The following is a 16,901-nucleotide window of genomic DNA, read 5'->3' as shown; positions in this document are numbered from 1 at the left end:
GAGCTGCTTCACTCCCCTGTACTTGTGTGATTTCACTATTCGGGTGGTTCCGGGTTTTCGTGGTTTCCCCCCTTCTTTCCAGTCTCGCTTTACTTACTTCCTGCTTATTTCTAGTTTTACTAATTTCTACTAATCCCTACTAATTTATAGATTGTAAAGTACTAACCTCACTAATATACTAACATGTGAATATTACTAATGGACTAACACACACTAGTTTTGGGTTTTTGATAGTTTAGATCACTATACTAATACATTAACCAGTCTCCCCTTTTCCATGCTGCGCTGTAGCTCTGCCCCTTTTCTTTCTAGCCTGCTCTAACGCTGAGTTCTGCAATTGCCTGCACCTGTCTCTTGCTCTAACTGCACCTCTCTCTCTCTGCACGTGTTTTACCTGCTTCACCCAGGCCGTCTATTATCATTGTTGTCTATGTGATTCCAGTCCGCGTTTTGTCAGTCCCCTGTCATTTAATTAGTTTTCCTAATGTTGTTTGTTACTCCTCCCTCACTCACTTAGCCCCTCCTTGATTGTTACCTTCCCCAGTGTATAAATGTCAGTCTTTTCCACCAGCTCAGAGTCAGAACGTTGATCGAATTCATTGTGCCGATTGTTAGTAAGCCTTTGTCGAAATTCCTGCGACACCCCTTTGCCCGACTTCGAGTTTGCCTGCCCCTTTTGGTTTTGTTTGCTTCTGGTTTGACCTTCGCTTTGCCTTGACTTCTCTTTTGCCTGTCCCATTGTACCTTCGCCATTCTGATCTCCTGGTTTTTGATTTTTTGCCTGTCTTTTCACTATTCTTTTGGAAACTCGATTCGGCACCGTCCTCTCTCTGATTACCTGGCTTCGAACCTCGGACTGAATAAAGACAACGTTTTTTGGATTTCCCTGGTCTGCGTGTGGGTCCTTACTCAGAACATATCATCAGTTGGATGGAAAACTTTTCACTTATCAATGCAATATAACCAGGTTTTCACTTTTCACCTGAATGCCTAGACAGCGTTTCACCAGCTTTTCACCACAAAAATGTTAACTAGGATGAAACAAAAGTAATGAAAAACAATTGACCACACAGAGACAAATAAGAAATAATAAATTAATGAAATAAAAAAAGACAATGGAAATAAAGGGAATGTCATTAAAAACACAAATGAGGAGACCAATTAACTGTTTCAAGCATGATACAATGATGGGTTAGAAAAAAAATCTCAAATCAAACCTAGAAATGAAATTAGATTAGAAACCTCATTAAGAGGGTATATTCTTGTGAAATTTTCATATCAGCATAACACAAGATATGCAATAAACATAAGTATGCAATTGTATAACTTGTTTTTTTTTTCTATCAATACAAAACGATGAAAAAAGTAGATTTTTTGATGACATAGTCAATGTGATGCCTATATAAGAGTTCTGAATCAACAATCCTAATCGATTTAAGCTTTTCAAGTAGAAAACTATCAATAAAAGCAATTGCTAAATTATTTGAAGAAGATCAAAGCCGTTGTCTGGTACCACAAAGCATAATATTGGATTTTAGCTGTAATCTATATACTGAAACAGAAACACAGTTTTGTACAGTATTGAAATCAAATTGCAGTCAAATTGCAGTAAAATTTGAGATACAAGGACCTGATTTATAAATGACTGTGTCATCTGTATAAACAGTAGTTGTGTATTACAGTTAGACCAGATTAATGGAAGATTGTTAATAAAAAGGAGTGGAAAAAAGAAATGCTCCCAAAAGAGACTTTGAGATTCTCCAAGACTAAAAGATCAGACTGATTCCCTTGTAGGACAACACACTACCTTTAATTATGAAGGTAAGAATGAATAGAGAGTGACCAATACCATGAATGTCAGGACTCGTGGGGGGTACGGACCCAAAAGCAGAGGGAAAAAAACACAAATCCAAAATGGGAGGGGAACAAAAGACTTTACTGACAAAAAGGCAAACAAACAGGGAACAGAAAAGGCCACGATGGGCAAAAACACAAACTCAAAAAATATCTAAATAAAACAGAAAACAAGAGGAACTCACAAACACGGGCAGGGCAGAACACGGTCAGGGCAGAACACAGGCAGGCAGAGCACAAGGGCATTTCAAACAAACACAAGTCAGGAACAAACACAAACAGGTCAAAAACGCAGACAGGTACAAATGGTCTGAAACATACGTCCGAAACAAACACAAGGAACCAGCACCCGAGTCATGGGGACAAAGAACTTAAATAGACAGGGGGAAGCAGGACACAAAACAGAAGTGCCGCCATCTGGCGGCCCAACAAGGGAAACACAGACAGGAAAACACAGAACCATGACAATGAAGCTTATCTGAGAGGAGATAGTGATCAGCCAGATCAAAAGCCTTAGTCAGATCAACAAAAATTGCCCCAGGTAACATTGACAACATTGTTGAAAGAGGAAAACAAAAACAAACAAATTTTACAGTAAGTTTTATAAAGCCGCGTTTCCACCGCAGGAACTTTACCCCGGAACTAGAAACCTTTTGAGGAACTCAGTGCGTTTCCACCGCAGGAACTAGGCTCTAACTTAGTTCCTGGGGCTTTATTTTACCCCAAAAAGTTCCTGCTTGGGGGGTAGTACTTTCCGAAAGTACAGGAACCTTTTGGGTGGAGCTTGCAGCGCTGAACATTTCTGATTGGTCGAGTACTCGCAGCATTTTTTTGTATTTATTTTCAACCGCCATGTTTGAAAATATGCAGCCGCAAACCAATTTATTTTCATAATAACTTCAAATCAAACTTGTATGTTATGCGGCGCAGTAGCCTAGTTTTGGTTATAGCCTGCCAACTTCTTGGAATTATAACGTGTGCTCTTCTGTTCTTTTCTTGCTTTAGTATTCGTTTTATAAAATGCTAAGCATTCGTGCTGGGACAGCATATTACGTAGGCTACCAAAACATTCAAACGGATTAATTCGGTTGCTGAATATTTTCTTCCGGATTTTCTTTGTTAGCCCGTTGTAATTGACTCAAAACGTTTGATACAGTTATGTGAGGTATGCGGTAGTTCTGCGTAATTCACATTGGTGATACAGTAAAAGCAAACTGGAAATCACCTTCCGCACTTTTTGTCAGGGTAAAATAACAGGTTAATTCTAGTAATTGTCCCTTTAGCTTTTTCAGACTGCCGTAATTTTACTTCATTTTACTGCCATTCTTCAATTCCACGAAAAGACCAGGAAGACTATGGACTAATTTATGGTGCATGGTTCGCATCTGGAGGGCACACTTCGCTGCTCGGCTAGCAGTAACTTCGAAGGAAAGCAAACGGTGGCTGTACCACTACTAATTTAAATTTTCACGCAAGTCCGAGTTTTCGTTCTATTCTTGTCATTTTGCGATTAGCCTATATGGAATTGATGAGAAAGTAATCAAACAGCAAATTGTTTACAACGTGTGCATGTTTTCTGCTGTTGTTGCCAGTTATATTGGAAATGTGAATGCATTCTGTCGCTTCAGATGTCAAGACATGAAAGCGAATGTTCGCATAAAAACATAATGAATGTGTTTGAGAGGATATATAAAACAGTTACAATCTGACTATTGGCCTGTTATATACTATTTGTTGCATAACAACGGTCCAAGTTCAACTACCAACGACATTTTTGCTTGACAACGGCAAAATTCTGCAGAAGAATATTTCAATTCCAGGTGATTAAGTCGATAAAAATCAATAAATACAAAAGTAACCATATACAGTCATTGTTGGTAGCCCGTTGTATACAAGTGGAATAAACCCCTCCGGGCTGTCCCGGTTATTAGAAAATAATGTAGGCTACTTCGGTGGTGGTATGGGGTTACAGACGAAATCATAGGACAGATGGACCGACGACAACGTCGCTTTTTCATACGTCAGTGGGCTAATTTGCCTAATCTTCGTGGGACTTTAGACCGCGGTGGAAACGCAGACAACCATGGGCTGAAGGAACCTTTTAGTTCCTTGAAAAGTAGTTCCTGGGACTAAAAGTTCCGGGTAATTTTGGTGGAAACGCGGCTTAAGACTGTGGAATGGTTGGGTTTATTTCCTAACTGAAATGAACATAAAATATTTTGGTCATTAAGATGTTGCAAAGATCGATTATAAATAATTTCTCAAAGACTTTGGCAATCAAACCTTTTCTTATTTTTCATTCTTGGCTGTATGCTTGAAGCTGTTACAGCATTTAGTATTAGTATACTTACAGATACACTGAAAGTGTATGAAAGACCAGCAGGACTGGGTGTTGGGTGCCACGTTCTGTGAATTAAGTTCTGTTATCACCTAATGGAACTGGTTTTACTGCTTCCGGAAGCCCACCTCTCCCCCCTGCCTTGGGTCAAGCCACTGGCTAACCCTTTGGGCCTACCCCCTCAGGCACTACAGTAAGGAGATTGGCGAGGTTTATTGCCTGGCGACAGGCTTCAGTAGACTCCCACCAATCAGCACGGGGCACCATGCATATAGTTTATGGTCAATCTCATCCCCCCAGTTAATGGCAGAATACTGGACTGAGAAGACAGAGAGGGATTCTTATCTGGGAGATAAGAGATGACCATGCAAGGTGTGCCTGCATGCCCAAAGACCACACCTGATCACATGGGATCACACATCATCACCCCTCATCACCTCATCCCATTGCCCACCTCCACCTGTCTGCCCCTGTAATAAAGTTAATAAAATTGGAATCCTTGTCCGTCAGTGTTCTTGCCGACACCCCGTGGCGATCACACCTCGAGTGACAGTTAAACCTTGGGATCTGAGGGAGCAGGTGATGTCTGGATGTAAACTAAATTATCCAGGAACCCTGCCCTTCCTTACAGAAAGAATGGTGAGAGGTATGACTGTGGTACCACAGACTCTGAATCCTCAGCCATGATGTGATTTTCTCGAAGAATTGAAGATTACGGCCATGTCTGAATCATACCTTCTATTAAGTATACAAGTTGCATACAAATTGTATACAATTTGTGCACTCAATAATAGTCAAGTTTACTGATTCAGACATAGCCTAGTGTTGAGGGAAAAGAATACAGGCGGATTGATTTCACCGGCCCTCACTTTTCATGCCAAGTGGCACAAGAACGCAGACAGTGTACCACATGCCAAATCACACAGGACAGACCTATTTGCCTTTTTTTAGATGAATAATTAAAAGGCTGATCTTGCTTCTGCAGTTTGCCCTATTGGAAATGTATTTTTGTCCATACTACCTTGCTGCTTGATTAAAAACATAACTACTCGTAAGCTAATTGTTTCTCAAAGTAGTTTTGTTACTACACACCACTGGAAAATATAGTTAAGCTAGTAGCTCTGCTATGTGTATTTCCACTACTCCCCAACACTGCCTACTAATGAGAAACATCCATGTAACATGAAGCTGTCACCACCATGTTTTGCCATAGGGATGGAATTCTTTGGATGATCTATTTTGTTGAGTTTACATCAAATGTAGTAATGGTGAGGGACTGGGTGTGAGGGTACGGGGGGGGTTAGGACCCAGGCGCAGAGAAACACACACTGGAGGCTCAACAGGTAAGTTTCCAAAACAACCAGTGAACAAACAAAAGGCCACAAGGGGCAATTCCTAAAACTCACAAAAAATACTTGAAAAGGAAAAACAACAAAGAAACTCAAAACACTCTAAATACTAAAACAAGCAAACGCACAGAGGATTCAGAATACAGAATACTCGAAAACTGGGGAATCATACCAGGAATCACCAGCAAGGGCAGAAAACAGTAGGATCCAGTCCGCGAGTCAGGTAAACAAAGGACTTAAATAGACAAGAGGGATAACCAGACACAGGTGAACACAATGCACAATCAACACAGAAAGGAGAGGGATAACGAGACAACAGGTGATAGAATCAATACAGGAGGAGGAGGAGAAAGCAATGAGGCAAACAAACCAAATTCAAAGCTGAGAAATGCCGCCATCTGGCGGCCCAAAAAAGAATAACTGTAACAGAAAAGGCAGAACCATGACACTGGGAGGAACCAGTGGCAGTAAGTCAGGAATGCAGTTCTGAGGCAACATTAATAGGAGCATCAACTGCTGTTTCAAAGTTCTGCACAAAATGTCAATAATCTCAAAGGTGACATAAATTACAGGGAGTTTTCATACAAAGTCTGCAGCCTGGAATTTAAATTCTGTTTCTCTGGTTGGTGTCAAAATGGCATCAGTCCATATTGTAATTACACAGTACATAATACTTTGTTGAAATTGTGTCTTGTCAAGTGGAATAAGAAGTTTTTGTCTTTTTCACCAACCGGCTACATCTGTTATCTCCTGTACTCCCACTCCTTCCCTTTCAAGGTCTAGGGGGTGGCAGATGATGTCTTAATGCGGAATGGACAAGGATCAAACGGGGAGAGATGGCAAAAGAAAGGATTGTGCCATCAAACTGCAAAAATAATTCAACGAATACGATAAATGAGCATTGCATGATCAATACAGTGAATACTGAATGACACTCAAAGGCCTCTGTGTGTGTGTATTCATGTTATCTGCATGGATCTAGTGGATCATTCCTTTGCCTGTGTGTGAAGAACTGCATTGTCCCCCAGCACTATTGCATCAAGGTCTACCAGACTAGATAGTTAGACATCAGAGTGTCTATAGAAGATCACATGCATATCATCAAATTGTGTTAATACTTACCATGTATGCAAACATATGTACAATGTGGTGTTTCATTAAAAGAAAAACCATTAGATGGTTCATAGTTATTATAAAACAATGATTTGTCAGAATGAGTGGACAAGGGAAGGTACATGTTTGCATTTTCGTCATAAGAAAAATTCAAGATTCAAGATTCTTTATTGTCATTCTTCAATGCACAAGTGCAAGGGAGAATGAAATAATTGTTACTCTGGAGCCAGGTGCACTATAGGAGACAAATAATATAAAAGCAATATAATACAAAAAACATAGCATAATACTGTAAAAAATAAAGTCTGTATTTACATAGCTTACATATAGCTTATATATAGCTTGTAGTAGCTTATATATGAGGAGCGTATATACACAGGGTGATTGTATGTTCATAGTAAAATAGGATACTTGTAACTGTACAATAACTACATGGAGTGACACAGTTGGAACAATGATGTAAAGTGCTGTGCATCAAGGGTCTGTGGAGTGGCTGCTGTGGGTATAGTAATGGTGGAGGGTGGGTTAATGGGTAGAGGAGTTGATCAGACTGACGGCTTGAGGAAAAAAACTATTTTTCAGTCTGGTGGTCATGGAATGGATGCTGTGTTGCCTCCTTCCTGATGGGAGTGAGCAAACAGTCTATGAGCAGGATGGGTGGGGTCTTTCATGATATTGTTGGCCTTCTTCCAGCACCTTTCTGTATATATGGCCTTGATGAAGCGTAGCTTGATGCATTGGGCAGTTTTAACTACCCATTGTAGAGCCTTCCTGTCCACAGCAGTGCAGTTCCTGTACTATACAGTAATGCAGCTAGTTAGGATGCTCACTACCGCACATGTGTAGAAGCTGGCGAGGACTGGAGTATTCAATCCAGCTCCCCTCAGCCTCCTCAGAAAGTAGGTATTGGTGAGCTTTCTTGATGATGGAAAATATGTTCTGGGACCATGAAAGTGTGTGAGATGTGCACTCCCAGGAGTTTGAGGTCACTTGCTGTTTCTACTGCTATTCCACTGATGAGGGGTTTGAGTAATGTGAGTCTTCCTGAAGTCAATAACCATCTCTTTTGTCTTTTTGATGTTGAGGAACAGGTTATTTACTTGGCAGCAGGCTTCAAGCTCACCAGGCCACTCGCTAATAAAAGCAGTGACAGATGAGGCATACTCCTCCAGGTTTGGGGATTTTGGGGATTGCTGGGATTAACATTTTGGAGATGTGGCTGGAGAGGCCAAGATGGGGGCATAGGGTGGCTTTATATGTTCAGTGTCTATTTGTGTAAACGTGGTCCAGTATATGGCCTTCTTGCCACCCTACCACAGACAAGAATGTGCTGTCCTCTAAAGCACGTAATGTCAGCCACTGCTTCTTATCACACTGCAGTTCACATGGTGGGATTGTGCAAACATGAATTGTAGGGAAACACTTCATGAGGGGCTCAAGAGGTGCACTTGATGATCAGACACTGCTCTCCCCCCGACTGAAACCTTCCCATCCGTTTGTGTTTCGCTGATCCAGTTTCCATGCCAGACCATGGGGCATACAAATCTTAATAGGATGAGCCTTCTAGCAGCCCCAGCTCATTCAAAGTTGCCATTGGTCCATGTGATAAGCCTCCTTGGGTGTGCATCCAGTTTGGGAGGATAGCCTGATCTAGGTAGGGTCTTGGAGGAGCTATACGCCTTCGATTTCTTTCAAAACATGACCATATCAGTGCCAACTGAGTCTCAGAATCCCACAGAGCAATGCAAATATGGCTATGACACTGCCCAGTTTTAAATTGGCACGGTATCCCCTACTTCATCATGTAATAGCAACTCCTTTTTCAGTTGGTTGCCTGCAGTCTGCTAATGCCAGCTGCATAAAGTATGTCAGTATGTTAGTGTTAAACAGTTTAACCTTCAGGGTCCAAGTTGAACTATGCGGTTGTTCCCTGCACTTGGACCGGTACTTCTCTCTAGGGTTTTCGTCATACTTGTTCCTGGTTATGCTTATACACTTTGTTGTACGTCACTCTGGATAAGAGCGTCTGCCAAAATGCCTGTAATGTAATGTAATGTAATGTCACCCCCTATTGTAACCCTGCCTCAATTGCCAATTGTGCACTGCCCTACAGGACTCCAGGTCACAGTTATTACTGGCATTGTCAGGATATTTTGGACTATGGGCTGTGTCACTGCCCCAAGAACTAGTGCTTTATCTGACAGTGATAATTAGGTGGACCATGAGTCCCTTTAATTTAAAACACATAGTAAACACGTTGCAATTTCAACTCTAGCTTAGCGCATTTGATAGTTGCTATGAGCCTGGTGATTCTAAGAGTTAAATATATGGCAAGCCGTTTTAGCTTTAATTCATTTCTAGAGGATATCGCAAATTCAAATTCTAACTAGTTAGAATGCAAATTCTTGATATCAGAAATTCAATTGTAACTAGTTATAATGTGTATTTCTGACATCAGAAATTCGATTTTAACTAGTTAAAATGCATATTATTGATATTGGAAATTAAATTTTACCTAGTTAAAATGCCAATTCTTGATATCGGAAATTCTATTTTAACTAGTCAGATTGAAAACGTTTTTCTCATTCATTTCAATTGGAGTTTGAATTTAACCTAGTTAAAATGCCAATTTCTGATATCAGAAAATCAATTACTGATATCAACAATATAATTTTAACTAGTTAAAATATCTATTTCTGATATCAGGAATTCTTGATATCAGGAATTAAATTTTAACTAGTTAAAATCGGAATTCTTGATATCAATAATAGAATTTTAACTAGTTTTAATTAGAATGTCCAATTTTAACTAGTTAAAATTTAATTCTTGATATAAAAAATGAAAGGTCCCATTGAAATGAATGGGGAAAACACTTGAATTACAACTAGTTACAATTGAATTTCTGATATCAAGAACTTGCATTCTAACTAGTTAGAATTGTATTTGTGATATCCTCTAGAAATGAATTAAAGCTAAAATGGCTTGCCATATAAATATATCATTTGGATGTAGACATCTTCCCTCAGGTGGCACCTTATATCAAGCATTGTATCCAAGTGTCATCCAGCAATGGTGGATGCCCATGTAAGTTTCTGAGTACTGTGAGTGGATTTCAGGCTTGTTCAACAAATTTTTGCACCACTTTGGATTTAAAGATTCGAGAGACTGCAAGCAGCCATCAGAAATAACCATTTACAGCATGAAGTGCTAACTGATCCAGTTGTTGTGAAATAAGTTTCAGCAAATTATTCGTTTTTTATTTGTAAAATGAACATGTATGAATATAGGGGCTCTACTGATAGCATACTTCCATTTGATCAGGGAAAGCTATATAGGTAGCTTTCCTTACATTTTACATACACCATACACAATCTCTATTGATTTTTCAGATTTGCATATTTGTACATTTGTTCATCTTATGATTAATTGAGTTTGATGTCATACTAAAGTTCCAAGTTTAAACTCATGATGTCTGGAAGTTCATGTACTCAGGTTATTACTATTTTTTTGCAAACTAATACAAAACCAATACTTTAAAACAACTAATAGAGAAATCAGCTATAAATGTGGGCAATATTCTATAAAGTATTAACTATAAGCAGATACTGTGAATGTCCTGCTTGTAATATCAACCTGGGGTGTTCAACTGCTGCCATACTGCAGAACACTGCAAGGGGTTAACTCTTGAATGGACTGTTACATATACAGTGTTTACAGATTTTAGCAAGACCCTCTTTTTAATAATTTGCATGCCAACATGGTTATGGTGCATATGTGGGTCATGTTAGCCATCATAGTGGTGGCTCCTGCTGACAGGATGCTAAGCATAGATTTTAAGAACTATGCATAAGAAGACACTTTGGACAACAAAATGTCTTCTTATCAGAGATAATTAGCAATTTTTATATATTATCTACATTTCAAAATAAATTGTCACTATAGCACTTAATAGATCATACATTACTAGTAAGGATGGCCAGTGACCAGAAATGATATGTTTCTGCTTGGCTGTCGAGTTAATTTAGCAAAATGTTTTGTTGTAACTTAAAATAAATACAGATGTACCCACATGTCGACATTTTTGTAGTAGCATAGTACATTCACATTTACAAACACAAATTCATACCAAGAAACATACAGTCATTTGCACTTGAGAAAAAAGAAGTGGGGAATAAATAAATGCACATAAAAATTTCAAATATTTAGGCCTATTAAATAGATATTGAATCTTACAAACATATCCAGACATGTTTTCCCCATGAATGTACTGTATGTCTGTGGGTCAAATAAAGATTAGCCAAATAAGTATAATAGCATAATATAACAGTATAATAGTGCATTTTATTCATGATGCGTTTTTTCACTCAACCAAAGCACTGGGTGCAAACTTTCAATGACCAAATTCTCTTCAGATGGCAAGATGAAAAAACACAAGGCCAAATTTCCTGAAATAATTTAGGAAACATTGGGTAGCAAGTTATGATTAATAACATATATACAGTGCTTTGTATGCGTGAGTAACTCGGCACTGTTCACGTTGAAAACGTATTTTTGTGGAGATGTACATACACAAAATTGAGTATTTATTTTCTAAACAGCACCCCATGTGTTTTCCACAAGCCATGGCATGTTGATTAGCGACAAAGGCCGAAGTAGGAGGAGATACGTAAAAGCATAACTGGCAACATGTGATTTCGTGCGTCGCCTGGTTTTAAGTGACGTCACTATTTTTCGGTAATAGTGGAAAGCCTGCGTGCTAAATTTCTAAAATTAAATTATCAACATTGAAAGTAGGTCCTTTTCGGTTTTGCCTCTAGCCTTCCTATTTCCTGCTTGGGTCACATGATTGGATGTGCTTGGGTGTGCTGGCTTCGTTTGAAGAAGTCTTCCAATAAATCAGGTAGATATCGTTTGTTATCTCGCCTAAGTAGCTAACGTTAGCTATCTAACATTTGGAATGAGCGTGAGCTAACCAGCAATTAAATCAGCTAGCTAGGCAACTGGCAAGCTCGCAAAGGGATCGGAGTAAATGCCTACCAAGTTCAGCTTGCTTTCTAGGTACTAAAGAGGGATCTGGCTCCCGTCTGAACGGAACACTACCATCACAACAAATAGCTTGCTAAGTTTGAAAAGTACCTATTTAGCACCAGCTGAGCTAACCTTATGTAGCAAGCCAGCGAACGTTTGCTAAATAATGATGTTTACGTTCTAAATTAATGTTCGTAGCAGACAGCTAGATAGATCTAGCTATATGTTAACTATAAACAGTGTGTATCTAGCCACAAAAGAGGTAGGCAGACTGTTAACTGGCGATTTTTGGGATTAACGAGTCATCAGTATTATTTACAATATCGTAATGCCCTTACCTACTTCAGAGTAACTTGCTACTCTAGTTAGCACTACTGCGTGTTAGGTACATTATGGGAGCTTGTTAGCTGTGCGCATAAGCTCTGGAAATACTTGTAGCTCCCAAAAGCGGAGACAACATTCGTTTATCTGACTTGCGTGGTTACGAAATCGAAGACTAAAAACAGGATACGTATAGCTAGCTACATAGGTAGGCTAACAAACCAGTGAGCAAAACAAATGAAATAATAATCTAAGTTGGGTAGCTCACATTAGCTGATGAACTAGCTAGTTTGTTGGGAGGGACGTCTTGAGAGAGAATAGCTTAGTTATGAGTTAGGTTACTGGCTAACTCATATGGTTATTCATAATAAATATCAACAAGTTTGCTAGCCAGCTAAATACCTGCGAGCTAGTTTGGTGGCTAACCAGCGTTAGCTTGTTAACTTCCGTTTTATGCTTCGACGGCTGGCTAAACCTAATTTAAGTCAACGTAAAACCGTCAAATTAAGTATTTTTTTTATTAATATATTATTATTTAATAGCCACATCAGTACGTTAACGTAACTTTGATGGTGTGCGTATAAGAAGGATGGCAAGCTAGATATCTAATTTTAATGAAAATCTACAACGGATTTTAACCTTAGCTAAGCAACGATGATGTTTAGCTGAGACGTAGGTCTAGGGAGGCACCCTATAGAATACCCTTTCTATTAAATTTAATTGCTAGCTAGCTAGCTACTTTATGAACATGAATCCATATCACACAGGGTGTCACTGTCAAAGCTACCGAACGAATTAGCTAATTTAAAATGAGGCATAGTCTAACTGGTATTGTATTTTATGTTAGCTATTGCTAATGCTTCAGAGAAAGCTACAGTATTATGCTGTTCATATGAATCTTTACTAGCTTTTTGTTCATTTCTGCTTGTATAATAATTTGTACATGTATATCGTACAGTTTGTCTGTGAAATTGTCAAAGTGTGGTTGTTTAACTTATTTGTTTTTTATCTATGTATATGTGTATATGTATATATGATTCTACAGTTATGAGCCGTCTTCACTTGTGTTGAGGTGTACTTGCTTATCATGGTTGTTTAAAAATAGTTAGCCTGTCAGTGAGCCCTACTAAACTCATTACATTTCGGGTGGTTATATTTGGTCCTCTGTAATCCCATATATCATGAGTTTATATTGAAATGTAGTGAAATTCATCCTTCATATATTGCCTGTCCTGATAGTTTATTATGCATAAGGTTCAATTAAAAACTCTTATGAAAGTAATGTGATGTGTAGTATCCAATTTAGCAAATTATGCTGCTTCTCATTGGGAACTCAAAACTTTGCATAACGGTTTTCGCAAAGGATGTAGTTAGGATATTCCAAAATTATTCAAGAGGAGAAGAAATATGCACTGTTATCGGTTATAATCTCTTTAGGCATTCCGACATGTGGCCAGAATTCCTGTTATTGAGGCTGCTTTTGGATAGACTGTTTTATCAGGTCTCTGCTTGATGATCACCGTTGGTTTTGGCAGTATCAAAATGTGCGGATTGTGGTCTGGAACCAAAGGTTTACACATTGATTTAGACTTTAGACATTGATTGTTAGATTTTTAAAGATGGAAGAAAAAACATACTTAAAATATGTAATACTAAAGGAGTTCTTTTAGGCCAATAACACTGTGTAAATGTTTTTTTTGCAAGCTGTTGGAGGGTTAAAAAATAATAATAAAAAGTAGTCACAAATCCCTTGATTCTCTATTTTGTTTCTCCACTTTGAAATCAACCTGACTGTAATGATGTTCAGAATCTGCTTACTGTAACGTTTTATACGGTAATGATAATTATCTATGCATTTATGGTGATTCATTCAGGGAGGATTTCTTGACCTTCAGATTTAGCTATCTGTTTTCTTCAAGCTTTCCGGTGTCCGGACCTGAAGTGTTTTATTGCATCGCGGTCTGTAGATTTGCAGATGTGGAGACCTGCATGGGATTTTTCTGTTGGAAGATAATTTATTTTGACTAAACTTGATTGTTTTAGCAAGATTTGTGTGTCCTGGTTCACATTTCAGTCTCAACAGATAAAAATTGTTCACCAATTTATCTCACAGCAGGTATAGTGTGGGAAGCAGAAGCTTGACTTGTCATGTGCAACTTGTGCAGACAGATTGTGGGTGCCCAACTGAGTGAAAGTGCTTTTTTATGTGTGATAAGATGCATTCGTCCTGCCCCCTGTCCATTGGTGACGCTATGGCCAAGTCCAGATTAAGTACCGGACTGTTGAACCCATTCTCACACTGAAACGGTGCCTTTACTTGATGAGTCACCCGGCTGCCTTATACCTTTTTTATAATACGTTTTTTTTTTTTTCAGATTTCATTCTTCTCCCTGTGTGGAATTCCCAGTTTATTTGCAAGGCAGTTTCGTCACTGCAATGTCCACAGGAGTTGTGGGACAGCACAGACAAACATGACCCTCTTCCAGAGCACACGATGCTAGCCGCTGCTTGTTTTCATGGTCCCATTCACCTGCTGAGCTTCTCAGTCACTGCACAAAAAAAGTAGTCTTCATCTGCAGTTGAAACAGACAGACTGCCGGCATGTGTTCAACCAGAGGAATTCACCCCCACTTTGCAATACGATGGAGAAATAAGCCAAATTATGCCTTCCCTTCCTGGACTTCGCTGCAGCTGATTATGAACTGATGTGCAGGTCAGCTGGTCACAGTTGGCATTTTTACATTCAGTATTTGATGCTAGATTGTGGGGTATGGCATGCACTAAGTCCTAATGTTGGCCATATTAGCCGATGGCAGCACCGCGAGAGCCTCAAGCCTGAGCCAAACACTAATGATGTCTTTTGATTCAACTGAAGTAGGCCTGCTGGCCTGATGAGACCATGATAAAAAGACATTGGGATTGGGACTGGACATAAGATTGTTGTTTCTGTTAAGGCTTTCTGAACCTCTGCCTGTCTATACTGTGCAGTGTGTAAATGTAATTTTCATCTTCATTGTAGTTGTCGAACAGTTTCAGTTCAAAATGAGATCGATTACTTAGCACAGTATTTTATTTACATTTTGGTACATGTTGTATGCATTCGTGGATTCACCTCATTTTGGTAAATATGGACACTCATGGGTATTTCTGCAAATGTTTCCGATGTTATAACTGCTTTAACTTATTTGGCCTTTAATTAAATTCTCCAGAAAGTTGGCCCATTTGAAACCAAATATTTGCCATTGGTTAAGTTTCAAGCGCAGTCTACATTCTTTGCAGAATCTCTAAATACTTTGAAAAGGATTTTACATACGAGAATCTAACTCTCAATAGCAGAAATAATTGAATTAGACGGGTTAATCGTTTTATTTGCTTCGCGTCCTAAAATATTCGTCAAAGGCTCATTGATTGAATACGTTTGGCTTGCCTCTTGCCATCAGTTATTTGTTGCCATAATTGAATATATGCTGTACAGGAAGGTAATAAAAAGGACTATCCTATCAGAATCCACAAATGGTGTTCCTGACAGTGTAGTATAAAAGAACTGACCCATTATCAAGCTCCTTATTAATACTGATACTATTATTATACTAATAAGTATAAGCATTCTAGGAATAGCAGTCACACTTTCCATCAGTAAAAAAAAAAAAATTCTGATTTAGACAAAGGCGAAGGCTCAGCACTACTACTGCTAAAAAATAAAATGTTTATAAAACGTTGCCTATATAAATAATTTGGAGGATAAAAATCAAACTTCACATAAGAGACTAGAAAGGAGACGCTAGTGAAAATAAGATTCATTGTTAGGAATTAATCTATCAACATCCCTTTTACCACCGGTTTTATCAATGATTGTTAACTGAAGGATTATAGCTATGATGAGAATAGCCCATTTATAAAGACAAGTCTTCTGTAAGTAATAAGTATACAATTTGATAGATATTAAAGTTTGATACATTTTGATTTCACTTTGAAAGTTAAAAAAATTTCAGTTACAAATATGGTAGTATTTTGAATGTTTATTGTAATTCATTTTCCATGATCACCATGTGCAACTGTTGGCATAACTGTGAACCTTATTTAACTCATGGTTTAATTACTTTTTATAAATGTCTATTAAATGTCTGCTTTTGTCAGCACACCTATTCTCTGTACAAAGGTAAATCACAGACTGATAAGTGGTACAGACATTGGACTCTGGGTTGTAGGGTTACTTTAGTTCAACAGCATTTGTTGAGTTAAATGTGTCATTCCCCTACATTGAGTTTATTTTCATGTCTGCAGCTAGCGATGTCGGTGGACTACTTTTACATTACATTTTAGGCATTTAGCTGAGGCTCTTTTCCAGAGCGACTTCTAATTAGCGCAAAAAGAAAAGGCCTCAATTCTTAAATCAACAATTAATGAGAGTGCAGTGGTCTGGCCATAGCACCCTGCTATAGGTAGTGCTTTTTTACTAGAATTAACATGTTGAATGGAAGGTAAAGAGGGTTTTTTTTGGGGGGTAGGGAAAAAGGGCATAGGATAGGCGATGTGGAGTAGCTGCAGCACTCTATTGTGCTGTTCTTTTTTGTTTTAATGTAGTAGGCCCATTCCATACAGTCTACAGCTACATGGTAATAACATTTCTATTGTGAAGTTGATATATGGATATTTTTTATCCCTGGCAGAATCCATAGTGTGGAAAAAGCAGGTGTGAAGGGAACATTCCAGACATGGTTCTTATTATCTCCCGATGATGCTTAATCGTCCTGCTTCACTGCGGGACTCTTTCAAAATAAACAGTTCAACATCTGCACATTTGTCATAACCAGTGTGATTCAAATCTTAAGGGCTAGCCTCCTTTCTCTTTAAACAAGTAAAGCAGAAGTTACAGTCGACTGTGTGTTTTAAAGAAG

General features: G+C 38.6%; 1 protein-coding gene across 3 annotated transcripts in view; it reads left to right on the top strand.

The window, feature by feature from the left end:
* The first annotated feature begins 11,329 nt into the window (after window positions 1–11,329).
* Window positions 11,330–16,901, top strand: part of nr1h3 (nuclear receptor subfamily 1, group H, member 3) — a 40,934-nt gene continuing 35,362 nt past the window's right edge. Inside the window, exons 1-2 of one of the 3 annotated variants that reach the window (XM_035417659.1) lie at window positions 11,331–11,554; window positions 14,379–14,716. The gene's annotated coding sequence lies outside the window, so the exon portion shown is untranslated. Of the gene's footprint in view, window positions 11,555–14,378; window positions 14,717–16,901 lie in introns of all 3 variants that reach the window. The other 2 variants (XM_035417662.1, XM_035417658.1) reach the window with 2 other exon arrangements.

The sequence above is a fragment of the Anguilla anguilla genome, chromosome 5 (assembly GCF_013347855.1).
Source record: "Anguilla anguilla isolate fAngAng1 chromosome 5, fAngAng1.pri, whole genome shotgun sequence".
In the NCBI taxonomy this organism is placed as follows: domain Eukaryota; kingdom Metazoa; phylum Chordata; class Actinopteri; order Anguilliformes; family Anguillidae; genus Anguilla; species Anguilla anguilla.
Note: the sequence above shows the minus strand (reverse complement) of the source record. Positions and strands in the feature narration are given on the sequence as shown.